Consider the following 13752-nt stretch of genomic DNA (forward strand, 5'->3'; position numbering starts at 1 on the left):
TTCCTGTCTCACAGAACCCGCTGCTCTGCCCGTACTCAGACGTGAGCATAAAGCCCTGCTCCAGGCAGCACTGCGCTGCAGCCCAGACAGTTGTGAACCAGGACTTTGAGGGCCACAGTCATCAATCTAACAGCAAATGCAGCCCAGACTTATGGAAATGCTCTTCTATCCTGAGAATAATAAACGTTTGGAATGGCCTGCTGGGCAGGGTCACTGGTGCAAAGGCACAGGGATCATTCGCAAAGCAATTGACTTGTAGCTGTTGTCCTACGGGAAATGATGTGTAAAAGGGATGAGCTCAAAGCACCCTGTGCCTGTTACCTATGTATCTTATGAGTAATTTGTCTCTGAAGCAGAGGCGTTTTACTTTTTCTGCTGTGAAGCGGATTCTTTTCCTCCAGCTTATTTCTTCTCAGCAGGAGGGGAAGATGAATTCCTGTCAAAGAGTAGTTCATTGCTCCTAATGCAAGAGTCCAATTAATTGATGGTTTACAAGCTTTGCTTTGCTATTGAAAACAAACAAACAGGAAAACAAAACTGCAGTGTAGAAGAGAAGGCTGGAGCATTACAGCCTACAGGGACACCATGGCTTAGAAAACTAGCTGTCTGCTGCTGCATTTCTCAGCCTTGCACTAGAGGAATGATCCTGAGCATCCCACTCCTGCCAGTTTCCCGGTGCTAGATGGTGTCTCTTGCACAGCACTGAGTTACTGTTCAGGGCACAAGGAGGAGATTAACATTTAATATGAAGATTTTAGGAGCTGTGAGCAAAAGTGTCCTTCTCAAGCAGTGTAGAAGGAGAGGACACGGGGAGAGGCAGGGCTGTGGCTAATGGCAGGGAGTCCCAAAGCAGTTCAGGATTTGGGATGTGTGGGGAAAAGGCGCAGCTTTTCCCTCCCAGGAGTGCTCAGCCTTAGGAATACCGGTCACTTTGGAAGCAACAGTTCCAGTACCCCACTGCTCCCTGCCCTCTTTCCTTCCCTCCTCAGTCCCCTGCCCTTCCTGCACCCCTGTGCTCCCTCCATCCTGGTTTCTGCCCAGTCTCCTTCCATCCTCACCCTGCCCTCCTTCCCATCTCCATTCTCCAGCTTCTATATTCCCTCTATTCCCAGCCTCCTGCCCTCGCCGCATCCCTCCCTTCCTCCCTGTCCCCCTCCCATCCTCTCCTCCCTGCATCCAGTTCCCTCCATCCCGCCCCGATCCATCCCCTCGCTCCCCGCTCCGCACTGCCCCGCACGCCCGCGGGGGGGCCCCCGTGCCCGGCAGCCCCTTCCCGCGGCGCCGTGCCCCGGCAGCCGCCCCTGCAGTTCCCCCGCTCGCCGCCGGGGGCCCGACGCCGCCGCCGCCGCCGCGGTCGGAGCGGGGCCGGAGCAGCCGCGGGCAGAGCCGCGCCGCCCAGCCCAGGTAGGAGCCACCGCGGGGAGGGTCCGGGCGGAGGGAGGACCGGGATGGGGGGATGGAGGGGCGGCGGGGCCCCGCGGCACCGTTCCCCGCGGTGGAGGCGCCGGCCGCGGTCCCCCCACGGGATGCCCGGGCCCGGGATGTGCCGCTCGCCCGCCGCTGCGGAGCCGGGAGGCGCTGGGAGCCCCTGGCAAGGCTCGGTCCGCGGGAGCGAGGGGCGAACCGGAGCTGAACGCGCCCGCCGCGCCATGGTTGCCGGCAGCAGCAGCCCGGTTCGCCCCGGTTACGGCAGCACTTGGTGAAGGACTTTGCTTACCAGCCCTTTCGAGGGGGATGTTGGTGGCCGCAGTGTGTTTAGCGTAGCAAGAGTTGCAAAATGTCATGTTCCAGCTTTCGGGAGAGCTAAAGTTCAAGGAGTGCGGGGAAAGGGGGACTCTTTGTGGCTGCAACTCCTATGGATTACCTAGGAACGATCCCCGGGATGTCTACAGTGCGGGGAAGTGTGTGGTGGACATCTGTACAGGGGAACGGGAGCGGGGCTGGCTGGAATGGATGCTCCCCTCGTACTTGTGTGTTGCTGTATTCTCAGCATGCGTGCGACAGTCATAGGCAGTGGGGAAATGCTGTTGAACTGAAATTTTTCTCAGGCTCCGGATTGGAAAGAAAAGGTTCATTGTTCTGGAATGCGTTTCAGTGGAGTTGTGCTTGTGAATAATTTGCCTTAGAATATATGAGGTACTTGTATGCGCAGACGTGCAGGTTTGATGCTGACAGAGACTCCTTTAATGAACAAGCAGTGTTGATTCTGGGCAGTGGGGGAAAACTCCATGCAGCAGCCTCTTCTAGGCCCAACTTTATTCTGTGTTGTTTATGCATAAACTCTGGCATAGCCTGCAGCTCTGGGAGCTCCGCATACGTGAGAGATGCTGTGAGTGCTATTCAGCTCTCATCATCCATCAGGTTTTTTCCTTTCCCAGGTGTGAGACCCCAAGATTGTGACCCTCGGGGAGTTAATCTGGCACACATGAGGGTTACTTCATCTCCCACACATGTGTCCTATGCAGTGAGGTGCCGCTTTCTGGAGGAGCCAGAGCTGCTCCCTGCCTCCCTGGGGGCCCTCCGCTAGCGGGAGATGCTGAGGAATGGCTCGCTCTGCCACCGCATCCTGGGCAGCGTTCCTGCCGGAGCGCTGGTGGGCACTGGCTGCCCCACGCCGCGGCAGCGCGATGTTCCTCTGGTCGCCCCCAGCAGGAACCAGCCCCTCTGTCTGTCTGAAGCCAGACAGCCTTTCCTCCGAGGAGCCACATCCCGGCTGGATGTGACCGCCGCAGTTAGTCGGGAGCAGAGCCTTCCCTGCTTCCCTGTACAGGCAGCCGAGGCTCTACAGCATCGGAGAGCAAGCAAGCAAGCAAGCATCCCCATGGAGTCGCTGGTGCTCCCGTAGAGCTGCCGGCAGCAGCTCCTGCCACCAGTTCCTGGGCGTTAGGACGTGTGTGCTCACAGGTAGGAGATGATGTTATAACAGTACTCGGTGCTTTTCTGCCATGGCTTGCTTTAGTCTGCGTTTTGCATAGGGGTAGAAGTGTGCTCTCTGAAAGCAATCTGCAGTGAGGCTCGCACCGTGCCAAGGCATTTTAAAAGTGTCTTGGTGCAAGTCTGCTTTAGTATTTATGCATATTAGTATGTGTATTTGAAGGGAACCATCTGGGCAGAGAAATATATGGTAAGTGGCTGAACCTTTCCCCCTTGGTTTCCATTTTAGGAATGGGCCTGATTAGCTGAGCCAAAAGTTGGAAAGTTGCTGTGTGGCTCTTTGTGGTTTGCAGGTGCTTCCATCCCCACAGCTGGCACGAATTAACACCCTAAAATGAGACACCTGTACCTGGGGTGTGGGGAAGAGGGAGCTGACACCCTGTGCTGAGCAGAAAGAGAGCTTTGGAGTGTCAGCACAGCTGATGAGGATGCTCTTTAAATGGCAATTCTTCTTAACCCTTTGAGGGCTGGCTCCTGTGGAGATGGTTCATGTGCTCTTGGGGGTGGTAACAGGGTGCCCGAGGAGGGTGAACCCCAAATTGAGGGGTCGTGGGCAGGCCAGTGGGTCTCCCAGAGTGGGAAGAGGCTGATGGAGGTATCAATATCTCCATGAGAAGAGGCACCTGTGAAAGGTTGGCTCTGAATGAGGGTTTAGGGCAGCTGCCGGCAAGCGAGAGACACACAGAGATAGTGCTGATGCTGTCTGCAAGTTTCTTGCTGGAGATTTCTTTTGCAAGCTGTGCAAGGAGAATAAGCCAAGTAGTCATGTGGGCTGGCAAAGACCTAAATGCTCAGATGCCAAGGAGCATGCAGCAATCTGTGGGTGAATGGCAAACGATTCGAAGGAGCTGGTCTTCAGAGAACTCATCAAAGGAACAGCAAGGAGGTGCTGCCTCCAAACTATCTATCCTGAAAGCCAAAGCATGTCAGGAAATCTCATCTCCAGAGCATCTGTGTGTGCTCATGCTGATCTCTGTGCTTGATGGAAAGCAGAGAGGGAACTTCTATCTCACCCCAGACTTGGGGAAGATCCTCAGCTATATGCTGACTGATTGCATGAGTTCTGATGGGAAGGCATCTGACTGCAATGTAGGATCTGCTGCTTTCACCATGCTGGCTTAGGTAATTCTTTCTCTGGGAGCAGCAGCTGGTTTTCCATGTGAGATAGGGCAGAGGAGGCGCAGGAACGGCCTTGGGCCCCTTTGTTGGAAGAGAAGCTGTGTGGTTTTGCTGGGTGTGCATGGGGAGCACGAGCCTGCGTAGGTGTGTGAGAGGATGGGCTTCCATGTCAGAAGGAGGGAAAAGCAGGGGAAAGGAGGAGCATGGGGTGACACAAGTGATGAAGGAGCGGGTGCATGCTTAGAATCAGACCTTGTTGGGCCATATGGACAGAGGTACAGAGCAGTATGCAAGAAACTTTGATTTCTTTGACAATGGTTTAAGCTTTATTCTGTATTCAGTCTGCACTAAGCATCTGTAGATGTCTTGCCCTTTTTAAAGGCTTGCTGATGAGCGTGGGTTGTGGATATTGATTCCCCCTGACTTTTGGGGGAAGATCTTCATGCCCAGAACTTGTTAGGGCCAGATTTGATTTATTTTTCATGCTTCAGGCAGGCAGAAGGTGAGACAAAAGTTTTGCAAGTCTTCTCAGAAATGTTTTCTGCCCAGAACAAGAGGCTTCTAAGACAGCATACATAAGGCTGAAGTATCTTTCAATACAAGGAACATCTTGCTGTGTGTGAATAGGAGGAACACTCTGATAAGTCCCTGTAATAACTTTACATCTAATCTGTGGGACATGGCTTGGAAGGATTATCTGTGCTGTTAATATAACAGTGCTTTTTGTGTTGTTTGTTCTGATGCCTGTGAAAGACTTAGTGTGCTAAGGGGGATGGATGTTGCAATTAGTTTTAATGAAGGTGCAGGAAATGTAGTAAGGACCAGTTTGAACAGGGTCATTTCCATGTTGGTCAAGAGTGAATGGCCAATGGGTAGAGCAGAGCTGGCAAGCTTCAACCAGTTCGAAAGCTACCAAGGCAGTAAACTCAGAAATGTTTCCTGTACCTTAAAATGCTCAACTAGTGTCTATAGAAGCTCATGTAAATGAAGTGAGCATGGGCCTCCTTGGGTACTTTTCAGCCATGTGTCTGCAGGTGCCTTGCAAGAGAGAGGAGAAAGGAGGCTTGGTTGTGATTTATCACAGCTCTCTTGCCACCAGCTTCTCTATGACTAAGCCAAATAAGGTGAGCTAGACACAGGACCTCAATGTCTGCTCATTGCTCTGCCTCTGAGGGAGACCTTGCTGGAGCTGGGCAAAGTCTCCTCGTGTTCCTGGGAGCGTAAGCAGCGCTATGTAGGTGGTGTCCGGCACAGCCAAGCAGCTGCAGGATGCTGAAATGCCTCCAAGGGCAGCAGTAGTGAATTGAGGCAGGTATGAGAAGGTATGGCAGACAGAAACACTGGCTGGGGGATGAATGGAGTGATTTCCTTGCACCACGATGTTGAGGAAATCCCTCCCACCATTTGCAGTAAATTAGCAGTGATTGAATTGTTTAAAGAGCAAATAATGACCAAAGCAGAAAAGACTGGGTGTTGTAAATCAGTAGGACTGGGGATGGTTCATCTGAGGGCCCTGAAGTAAACAAAGTGTGAAATAGAACCAGCTGTTAACATCGAAGGGATGACTCCTCCTCCTCCTTCTCCTTGCTGGGAAGTTACCCCAGAGGAACTGAAGCGGTCAAAAGGAGCTGCGACATACAGCAGGAGTTTTACCATGCAATGCCTATACAGAAATCAAACGTGAGGAAGAACTAGGATATTGGGTAGGTGAGTTTTGCTTCTGTTCTGTGCCAGCTGGGGGGGGCTAATTATCGCAGATATTATCACAGGTGTGAGATGGATGGGGGTAAAATCACTATAGCTTATGTGGAGAGGATGAGTGTGTAGAAGGGAAGGCTACCTTCCTAATGCTGCTTGCAGCTTGGAAGGCTAGTAAAATAGATGCTGAAAATGTACCACTGTACCTCATTTATTTGGATTTTTCATTAGACTTACCTGAAACAGACTATTTTCAGAAATAAATGGCTGTAGGATAAGGGGCAGAGTTCAGTGCCAGCTTTCCTAGTTAAGCTGTAGAAAATAGAAGTGTAATGGAGGGGTGCTGATCAGAGCATAGATAGGTGATTATGTGAAGGTTCCTCACACTGAGGCTAGGCTTATTTATTCTCTTTAATGATTTGGAGGTGGAAACAGATCAGAGCTGGGTTAGGGAGAGTGAGAACAGAAAGGGTTTGCTTTAGCTGATAAACATTTGGAAGACTTAAGAGACAAAGCTGATGGATTTGAGCGTGCCACTGGTTCGGCCACTGTAGTCAGGGTGGCCTGAGCATTACAAGCACATGAAAAGGTAAAACCGGAGTGCATCTTTTCCTAATGATGTAGCCAAGGTGATTCTGTGGGATTCCACAGGAGAAGGTTCAAGAGTGTGATCTGTGTGCAGCTGATGAGGACACATGGCTGTGTGGGCAAAGGGGAGCCATGGGGGGTGCAAAAAGTGCTCTCCTGCATGGGCCCAGTGTGGTCCAGGGGGTCTCTGGAGAGGGGGTCTGCAGTGGTATAGCAGGGACAGTCAGCTCTTCCCAAACCCTCTTGTGTCAGGTCAGGGATTTGTTGCTGCTGGAGCCAGGGTGCTACTCCAGCTGGAGCAGCAGCTGTGGGCATCTGGATAGTGCTGGCATCCAGCTGGGCTTTAAAATTAATTGAAGGGAACTTTGCTGAGTCCTGGTGACCGTCTGATGGGACCTTCCCCTACGTTTTCCAAGGGGATAGAAACCATGTCACTGAAAGAAGGGAGCCAAGATACAAGCTGTCCACCTACATGATTTCCTACCCATACCCTCTGTGCCTTTTACCCAGAGACTTGGGAAGTGTTTGGAGTGTTGCAGTTTGATGTGGTCTCACAGTGGTGGGAGGGAGATTAGAGAGCCCAGAGGGTTCTTGTTTCTGTTTGATTGCAAAGCCCTGAGCCAGGTCTCGGTCGGGTGGCAGGGTACCTGTTCTGACCATCCTTTGCATGGAAGCAGCTGCATAATACAATGCCCAAGCAGTGTCTTAACTGAGCACCCAGTGAGCCATCCAGCACAAGGGGATTTTAATCTCTGCTGAGATCTCCTGCCTTCAAAGCTTGTGGAATTTATTTGCATCCTTCATGAGGGAGAGAGCCTGGCACACATTTCTTTTCCCTTATTCTCTCTGTTCCTCCCCCCCTTCCCCACTCGCATTTCAGTTTGTTTATTTGGTTAGCTCAGCATCAGCACAATGATGTGGAAATAAAGCAAAGGAGCTTCGTCTTGGCGTTATTGTGTATGCATAAATGAGAGAAATAGATCATACTGGCAATCCCGAGCTAAGCTACAGTTAATGGAAATTCTTCTGTGACCTTATAAACCCTGCTTTGCAAGGGTTTATAATGAGTCTGCAAAAACTCATTCTGGGCACAAACAAGTCATCTGAGGTCTTAGACCCCGTGAGCACACAGTAATAATAATACTAATTTCCCACCCACTCTGGCATGTGCTCAGCTCCTGAAAGATCTGGCTATTTTTAAAAAGCAGGTTTTTCCTTTCTGGGACTGCCATAGAGTGTGTGTGTTGGGGGGAGGATGATGGCTGGTGGGGAACAGCTCTGTCTGTGCAGTCTAACGCCAGTTCCCCTGCATCACCTCCCATGGGAGCATTACTGTGGGTCCTTCCCCTGGCTCTAGCTGGAGCCATTTACGTCATTAACATTGCAGATGGATGAACTGTGTGATCGCACCTCAGCTGCTTCAGCACAAAGTCAGCTCTTTCTACATGGTTGTGGCTCCTCACCATCGCTCCCCTTCCTACACGGACATCTGAATCAGAGAGCAAAGATAGCCTGGGCCTGGTCAGGAGAGGATGGATTGCTAAAAATCCCTGCAATATTTTCTTCTGCCTTCACATTTTCTTATAACTTTTTTTTCTGGAAACCAGAACTATTTGGTTCAATGACAGAAGTTGATGTTTTTCTGAAGGATGTGGTGCATTTTGAGAGGTTTTTTAATGCCTCTCTAGCCCTGCTCAGAGCGGTCATGAAGCTCGTTGCCACTGATGTTTGAGTCTGTAGTGGAATACATGTTGGGCATCAGCCCTGTGCTTCCTTCTTGTAGAATATGATGAAGCAGCAAATTCTTATGTCTGGTAGAGTTGCTCTTAATGTGGCCCATTTCGGGTGAAGTGGCAAGTAACTGAGCCACAGGCAGAGCCTGGCTGCAAACACACTAGTGCACTATGGTACTGCTAGTATGCTGAAACCAGTGCTCATCTGCAAACTGTTACGTATGCCAAAACTGATTTTTTTTACCCCCAAAAGCTTGATCAAAATAAGTTTCTCTCTACCCACACTCATTGTTTGCTCTTGTTTTCTTGTTTGGTCTCTGCTTGTTTTCCGGTTTTGCTCCACCTTGGTGTGATCTGGTAACATCTGGTGTTAAAAGATAGTAGGTGTGCATGGACAGCTTTGAAAGCAGGCTATCACATCTCTTTTTAAGCTGAAAAATGTTTGGGGCAGAGACTGTGCTAATGTTCGCAGAGCATCTGGTCCTCTCCAGGTCCAATTCATCACTGTCTTGCGGTTTGCGTTATTGTTCACACCAAGGGAAAGTGGGTGTGAAGCTGGAATAATAATGTTTCACACTTGCTTTGCATTGGTTTTGATATCCAGCAGCAATGCTAGCCGATCAGAGAGGGTGTAAGGAAGTAGAGTAGTTGGAAGCTGAAAACAGAGTCTACAAATAACATGTTAATTCCCCTCACTGAGTAAATGACCACTGTGATTGGTCCTCAATCAATGTAATCCTGTATCAATGACAAACTTCACAAGAAAGATGAGATTTTTAAGTTCTAACTTTAAGGGTTCAAATTATCACACAGAAAGCAGTAAGTGAGGGCAGAAGCAGAGGTCCGTGTCCATGATAATGGTAACTATCATGTAATGGTTCCTCATCTTCAATTTTATGCTGTATAGATCTTCCAAACACAACTCCTGGTTGGGCAACAGTGATATTCTCCTGAGTCTGAGAGAGCCCTGAACAGTATCTCTGTAGTGTAAAATGCCTTGCTCATTTAAAAAGGGGTTGGTGGGAACACTAGTTGTTAAATGTTGTAGTTTCTTTGATGAAACCTAATGGCATAAACATGGAAAGAATGTAATCTGAAGTTTTGTGTTTGGGAAATAGGGCCTTTTGGTATTATAGTAGTAGGACTTCTCAAGGGTCTTTAAAGGAGGCATATATTTCAGTGATTTGGACTGACACGCCTTTTGTTCTGTTCCTGCTGAGTGTTAAATAAGATTTAAGTCTCCTCAGTCACTATTTAGTTATTGAAGAACATCACAGCCAACACAAATGCAAACAAAACTGTCTGGATGTTTGTTTATGCAACAGATCATTAGAAAGTCTGTAGGAAAAAAAATGTTCTGGTCTGTTAGATAATTAATCTGCATTTTAAGAATTGTCTAAAGACATTTGCAAGCTAGTCCATTGAGCTGCTGCTCATCTAGTCAATAATCCCCAGATTTAATAGTCCCTGAGAATGTATTTCCATAATATGCTGTGAACAGTTGAGAAGTCTGCGTCTTTTTTGTCTTAAGATGTCAGTGCTTGCACATTTGCTGTGACAAATTTCTTTCTGACTGTTGGTGCGAAATCCAGTTGGTATTAGCTTCCGACTGGTAGGGCTGAGGATAGGGAGAGAGAAAGCTTCTTAACGCAAACCCCTGGGTCCAGATCCCTTCAAATGCTGGATGAGTTTGCAATTTCCATCTGGCAGCAGACGTGGTGTGAGTCTGCAACGTGCTGGCAACATTGCCCAAAACACACCTCGTGGCTGGCTCTGGCTCCTTGTCCTGTGTGTGTCAGAAGCAGGACCATGGCTCTAGAAGGAGGATCTGAGCTATTTCTTGAGTTGCATCTGAACCAGTGCTGTGTGGCAGGGGTAGCTCTGTTGGAAGGGGGTGTGAAATGCTGTAGTCCTTGTGTGGTAGGTTTATTGTGGCAGGAGCCTAGTGCGGGTATACTGGCACCGCTTGGCCTTGACTGATGGAGCTGGTTTGGCTCCCAGGACCTGGCTTTACTGCAATGGCACAAAGCGTGGTTTGGGACCTCGGCTGTGCCTGGGCAATGAATTCCCCGTTCTGCCTGGGATCCTGACAGCAGGCAACTTCACTCATGGGATGGTGAACCAGGCTCTGGTTTGGAGGTGACTGCAGCATAACCTGTACCATCTGAGCCAAAGTAACTCGTGTTCCTGTACTGTGACAAATGTGAAGGTTTGAGAAAGAGCACAAAGTGCAGTCAAGTTGTCTTGTATCTGTAGTGGGAAAAGGGTAAATGTACAGACAGCTCTTGCAGCATGGCTGGCATGTGATAACTTACTAATCCACATTAACGAGAGTAAGGAGTAAAACCACACTTTGAGAGAGGAACCCCTGGGAGCTGCGACATCAAGGTGAGAAGCTGGAGCTTAATTTCATTATCTTATCAATAACTAGCTGGTCTTGTGTTGTGAATTCTCAGGAGTGTTAATGCTATCTTTGGCTGTCTAAGCAAAGAAATAATGAATACAAGCAGGAAGAGCATTGTGTGCAGTTGTGGTATCTGTACCTTAAAAATGATGTTGGCGAACTGGCAAGAGATAAGAGCTACAGGGATGGTGTGAGGTCTCAAGCATGCTGGAGAGAGACACTGAAGCTCAATCTGTTCCTTTTAACTAAGCTAAGGTTAAGGGGTGATTGGGTTATTGTCTGTAAGCACTTCAGCAGGTGAAGGGACCTCTGCTAGCCAAAAGTATGAAGGCAGGATGTGGGTCTGTGTCTGGATGCTCCAGCTAGATAAATTCAGATGAGAAAAAAACCATGTTTTATTTTTGTACAGCCTTATATTTAAGTAGAGGAACAAATTACCCAGGAGTTGGTATTTTTGCTGTTTTTAAATTGGAATGATACATCTTGCAGTGTTCTTTTAGGTCAAGTGCAGGCTGTGGAGTTGCACAGAAACAAAGGATGTTGCAGCCACAAATCCCTAATGCCACCACCTGAGACTTGTTCAGCAAACTCGGAGAGAGAGATTAAGAGGCATCATTACCATTCAGGTTGTGGCTGGTGTGTTAATTAGGGCACACGGTATGCTTAGGAGGGTTACTTTCACCTAATACCTAGCTCCTCACCAAACTTAAAGCTGCAGAGCAAGGCAGGAGTGGAAAAGGAGCAATGGCAAAAAAATGTAGTGACACACATTGCACCTTAACCAGGTTGCTCCAAGTCCTGCCCAAAACCTGGCCTTGAACACTTCCAGGGATGGGACAGCTTCTCTGAGCAACCTGTCATCCTGCAGCCTTGTCTTGTCTCCTGTCCCTTTGACTTGGCTCTTTGCAGAATCAAAGGGGTATTTCCTTTCACGTGGTGGCATCTGAGTTTCTTTATTTGAATGCTTGATGTTGGTGCATTGAAGAAAACTAAATTAGGGTGGTATCAGTACAAGAGAGAGATTGCCATTTGCAAAAACACATTTTGCTTACATTAGTAATATTGTAACTGTTAATTGAGTGTTCATTGATTGTCTGTCACTACATTGATGTACCCTGTTATCCTCCATTCAGGCGGATGGCCTACCACTGATGAAGCAGTATAGCTGCTCTTGGCACCAGTTAACTGTCTTGACTGTTTGCTGTTTTTCCCCCAGTGATTCCATTTTAACAGCAGTATAATTAGCACTATCTCCTCCTTTTTGGAGTGATCTCAGCCTGCAATGCCGTTCTTGTTTTCTCCCAAGTACCTTTAATGCACCTATTCTTCAAGGGTTTTAAGTGGCCTCAAATAAGAATTTAAGCAGGGGATACATTTGAACTCTGCCCAAGAGCTGTTGTCTGCATGGATTTAGGGTCTGAGTTTCCCCAGAAATTGCTTCATTTGTTAGAGGTTCTTTGTTGCTGAAGGTTCAATTATGGAAGCGAATAGTGTTTCATGGGAATGGGGGGGAACCGAAACCTGCATTGCCTATGGCATCTTTCACTCAAATGGCTCCATAGTCAGGTAATCATGGACAAGTCGTTCGCGGTAACTGGTATGTAGCAGTGAGATTACGAGTGTGCTCATGTAATGCTTTTCACTGAGGACTTGTCAAAGCCTTTTCCAGCGCTCCTGCGAAGCTCTTTTCTGACAGATTTTGCAGGAAATCTTTAAGGTTTGTAGTGGCATAAAGCCATGGGCTGGTCTATAAGATCTTTCTGCTGTGTGTTTGGTGGACTCGAGCACCATTGAAAGATTGATTAACTCTAAGTGAGGGACCGTGATTTAACATTTATATAGGGGGGAGGGAAATTAATATTCTTTCTGCCATGCTGAGTATGTTTAAACTTCTGCTTTCAGCTTGTCTGACTTGGAATATCTCCTAACTTGTACAAATGATAGAACAATTTATTTTAGATCATGAGTTATGAGAATATTGCTCATACACCCAGAACATGACATTATCAATCACATCTTCATTGCACTGGTAAGGAAAAAAATGATTTTTGTATCTTGACATGCTTATCCTTTGGAGACCGAGTCAATTATCATATTGTATAAGAATTCACTCTATAGCCCTTAGGTCTCTGGGAATATCATCATGTCAAGAAGATAATCCTGCAGGTTTATTCCAGCTGTTACAAAGTTAGAAGGAATAGCATAAGTTTGTATCTGCAGGTGGCATTCAGGAATAGAAAAATGACTTAATAAAGGTGTCATGTTAAAATATGTGTTAGAGCCCATTAGGGTCTATGGAAGAGCTGTCAGAGAAGTAAATTTGTCCTCAAGTACTTTTTTGTTTAGCCTGCTGTGTATAGTCATACAGACAAAATCTTAGAGGGACAGGGGAAATATGCGGTCAGCCTCTTTGCTGACTTATTATTGCACTATTTATGTCAGCCCCCTGATAGCAGCGATGGCTCTGGCTGCCCTGGGCAGATATGGCAGTGTGTGTGTGCATGGTGAGCTTGGCAAGACTGAGAAGAAACCTGTGGCAGGGAATTTCAAGCTACAAAGAGAAAACAATTTTAGCATTCATTTTTGCCTATTTAGTTTTTGGCAGTTGCAGCTTTAAACTTTTCTTCAGGGGCACCAGAACCAGAAACTTGCTTTCCATCTGCCTTTTAAAATGAAGGTGGAGATTCTTTTGCAAACTCTAGAGCTGCAGATCCAGGCCTTTTAGCAATGTATCAGAAATCATGAGTTGAATGATTGAATCAGCTTTGTCTTAAAGCTCTTTATAGCCCTTAGCTGAGGTAATTGATAGAATTTGTGCAGTGGTCTGCAGGGTTCATCCTGCTGTGAATTAGAGCAGTTTGAGTTGTTCTCTTCTCTGGTTTGGTGGGGGGCATCATAGTGGGAAGCCTCTTCTCAATTCCCTCTGTGTGCAAAGCATGGGCAAGTCTGTACAATGTGGCAGATGACAGTGGATTCATGCTACAGGAGGTGCAAAAGCTGTTCTGAATGTACAAAGCAGTTTTCTTCTTGACTGTATGTTGAGCAAGTTTCCAGTCACAGTAACAAAAATGAGAGTCCCATTTGCAGGCACTGGTGTTAATACAGTGCAGCTGATACGCTCCATTTGCTTGCATAAATGCAGCTTTTAAAGCTGGCACATATGCTAGATAGAGCCGCTACCCCTCACCTGCTTCTTCTTGGAATGGCAATGTTTAGAAGGGATTCCCAAGATGATGGAGATGATGGTTGTATCTATGCATTTGTGCATATGTCAGG

At 47.8% G+C, this 13752-nt stretch overlaps 1 protein-coding gene across 3 annotated transcripts in view; it reads left to right on the forward strand.

Annotated features, from left to right (window-relative positions):
* Nucleotides 1-1324: 1324 nt before the first annotated feature.
* The window catches only part of GRIK4 (glutamate ionotropic receptor kainate type subunit 4), a 184051-nt gene continuing 171623 nt past the window's right edge, over nt 1325-13752 (forward strand). For all 3 annotated transcript variants that reach the window (XR_003994261.1, XM_030505324.1, XM_030505323.1), the window contains exon 1: nt 1325-1404. The gene's annotated coding sequence lies outside the window, so the exon portion shown is untranslated. The remainder of the gene's footprint in view (nt 1405-13752) is intronic.

Source organism: Strigops habroptila, chromosome 17 (assembly GCF_004027225.2).
Source record: "Strigops habroptila isolate Jane chromosome 17, bStrHab1.2.pri, whole genome shotgun sequence".
Taxonomy (NCBI): domain Eukaryota; kingdom Metazoa; phylum Chordata; class Aves; order Psittaciformes; family Psittacidae; genus Strigops; species Strigops habroptila.